Below are 3,235 nucleotides of genomic sequence, written 5' to 3'. Positions count from 1 at the left end.
ATGGGGGGCTAAGTAATTCTGAGTTTGGATTGGAGCCATGAATGTGAACTCATCTATGTTCCCCCTTCAAAGGAAACCTATTTCCAGCTCTGTCTGTAACAGGAAAGAACCTTTGTATTCTGTTACAAGTTCATCACTAAAGGGATGTTGCCTATATGCTTAAATTACACATCATTGCCCATCTCTGGGAACCTTGACTCCCAGGTAATGAGCATTAAGCTAAAATACCTTTGTTCAGCTCACAGGAAACATCCTGACCAGGCCCACCTGTGAATGACTGCAGGGAGGAAGAAATTAACACATCCCCTCTGGAGGATGAGGAGAACCAAGAAGTGTTTGACTTTGCTCCCTCCCCTTTTAGTATAAAAGGAGTCTGGGACTTCCCTGGTGGCGCAGTGGTTGAGAATCTGCTTGCTGATGCAGGGGACACAGGTTCGAGCCCTGGTCCGGAAGATCCCACATGCCACGGAGCAACTAAGCCAGTGCGCCACAACTACTGAGCCTGCGCTCTAGAGCCCGCGAGCCACAACTACTGAGCCCACGTGCCACAACTACTGAAGCCTGCGCGCCTAGAGCCCGTGCTCTGCAACAAGAGAAGCTACCGCAATGAGAAGCCCAACGAAGAGAAGCCCAACGAACGCACCGCAACGAAGAGTAGCCCCCGCTCGCCGCAACCAGAGAAAGCCCGTGCGCAGCAACGAAGACCCAACGCAGCCAAAAATAAATAAATAAATTTATTTTAAAAAAAAAAAAGGAGTCTGAATTCTAAGTCAGGCGAGACGGTTCTTTGGGACACGAATCCACCATCTTCTCTGTCTGCTGGCTTTCTGAATAAAGTCGCTATTCCTCGTCCCAACAACTTGTCTCTCGATTACTGGTCTGTCGCGCTGCAAGCAGTATGAGCTTAGACTCAGTAACATGTCCTCTGCAGGGCCTGGAAGCCATGGCCAACCCCCAGGGGGAAATGAGGAGCCAGCTGTGCAGGTTACATTTTTAAACATCATTTCCCATGATAGAAACCAGGAGACTTGAAAAGACGGGGTGGAACCAGAGGACCCTGGCTCAGGGCGCTGTCAGAGGGCAAGGGTGTGGCCAAGGACTCCTGGTTTCTATCGAAAGGACATGGGAGCCACCACAGGGACTCTGCTGGCCACAGACAGATGATGTGAGCACCAGCAAGGGGCTGGGGGTGGTCTCTTGGACTTCAATCTCGTCGTCCTCATCCCCATTTCCGGGGCCCTGCCCTCAGCACCTGGCATGAACCAGGCGCCGGACAGAGCTGTCTCTGCCTCTCACACTGACTCTGGGAGGTGGCTGTGATCAGCAGAGAAAGTGAGAGATGCCGGGAGAGCAGGAGCCCCACACACGGGTCCTGCAGGAGGGGTCCAGCTGCCGCCCACACGCTGCGAGGTCCTGGGCTCGTCCCACAAGCTCTCTGGGCAGTACCCATATCCGTGCAGCAGGGGTAGAGTGCCCAGTACACAGCAGGGCCAAATAAGTGCTGGTCTTCGGGACCACTGACACATGAGTGGGTGAATGTGAGGTAGAGGGGCTCCAAAAGCCGTGATGTTTGACCAAAGCTCCAGATCATCCCTGGATGCACACACGTGCTTTGCTTTGCAAATTGTGCACCACTGTATGGGGGCCGGATTGTGTGACTGGAGGATGCCCTCGCCCCCTCCTGCACCTTCCCCCCCAAAGGCAACACCACCCACCATCGGAAGCATGCCTGTTCCTGTCGGCTTTGGCCCAGGCTGACAGGAAGCAATCCCACAGTGCTGATGATGCTAGTAAGGGTCAGGCTGGTATCCAGCTGGGGTGAAGGCACTGCTCCAGAGGGATACCCCACTTCTGTGTGGGGTCAACCCTGCCCAGGCCAGGGACACTAGGATGCAAAGGACCCCAAGAACACAGCCAGGAGCAAGCAAGGATCCCACTTCTCTTATGGGTTGAATTGCGTGCTCCCCCCCCGCCCTGGAATTTATATGTCAAAGTCCTAAGCTCCAGTACCTGTGAATGTGACTGTATTTGGAGACAGAGTCTTTACAGAGGTGATCAAATTAAAATGAGGCCATCAGGGTGGAGCCTGATCCAGTAAGACATAAAAAGAGGACATTTGGATAGAGAGACAGACAGGCATGGAGGGAAGAGGATGTGAAGAGACAGGGTGAAGATAGCCATCTAGAAGCCAAGGACACAGGCTTAGAGCAGATCCTCCCTCATGGCCTCAGAAGGAACCAGCCTGCTGACACCCTGACTCGGACCTCCAGCCTCCAAGACCAGGAGACAAGTGTCTGTGGTCTGAGGCATGGTCTGCGGTGCTTTGTTACGCAGCCCTAGCTGACTAGTGTACCCTCTCTATGAGCCTTCTCTGATAGGCTACCTCACTCCCTGCCTGATAGATCCCAGGATCTAGCTGACTAGTGTACCCTCTCTACGAGCCTTCTCTGATAGGTTACCTCACTCCCTGCCTGATAGATCCCAGGATCTAGCTGACTAGTGTACCCTCTCTACAAGCCTTCTCTGATAGGCTACCTCACTCCCTGCCTGATAGATCCCAGGATCTAGCTGACTAGTGCACCCTCTCTAGGAGCCTTCTCTGATAGGTTACCTCACTCCCTGCCTGATAGGTCCCAGGACCGACAGATCCACCTAACTTCAGAAGTGGACCAGAAGGGGGTCCTGTGGGGAGTTTGGGGCCTCAGGTGCCCCTGGACCTAAGTTGGTGGCAACATAGGATGAGGATGGGGCTGAGGGAGACCCTCCCTCCTGGAGTCAGGAGCCTCTGAGCGTGACCGTTGGGTGACGCTTCTTGCCAGCTCTCCTGCCCTTGAGGCTGTGACCCTGAGGGGGTCACCTGCTGCCCACCCCCCACTCCCCCAGCCAGGCTCCCCTCACCTTTCTCCTTGGCCTCCCACCTCCACGTATTCCCAGACACACAACCTTCAGCTGTAGGACCCAGAGTCTCAGCTCCCAGCCCGGCACCACCCTCTCCACGTGTGCCCTTGGGGTGTCACAGCCCCCGCTGAGCCTCGCTTTCCGGTCTGTAAGGTAGAGGCCCCTCTGGATTCAAGACCTCACTTTCTGGGAATGGGCCACACACAGAAGGGTTTGAAGGGCAACACCGCTACTGGCCACCTGTGGGACAGAGGAGCCCTTGCCCAAGCGTCCCTCTCTCCTCCAGGGACCGTGTGTTCCCCTGCAGGGCCTCACACACAGAGCCTCTCATCACGAC

Source organism: Balaenoptera musculus, chromosome 5 (genome assembly GCF_009873245.2).
Source record: "Balaenoptera musculus isolate JJ_BM4_2016_0621 chromosome 5, mBalMus1.pri.v3, whole genome shotgun sequence".
Taxonomy (NCBI): Eukaryota; Metazoa; Chordata; class Mammalia; order Artiodactyla; family Balaenopteridae; genus Balaenoptera; species Balaenoptera musculus.
Note: the sequence above shows the minus strand (reverse complement) of the source record.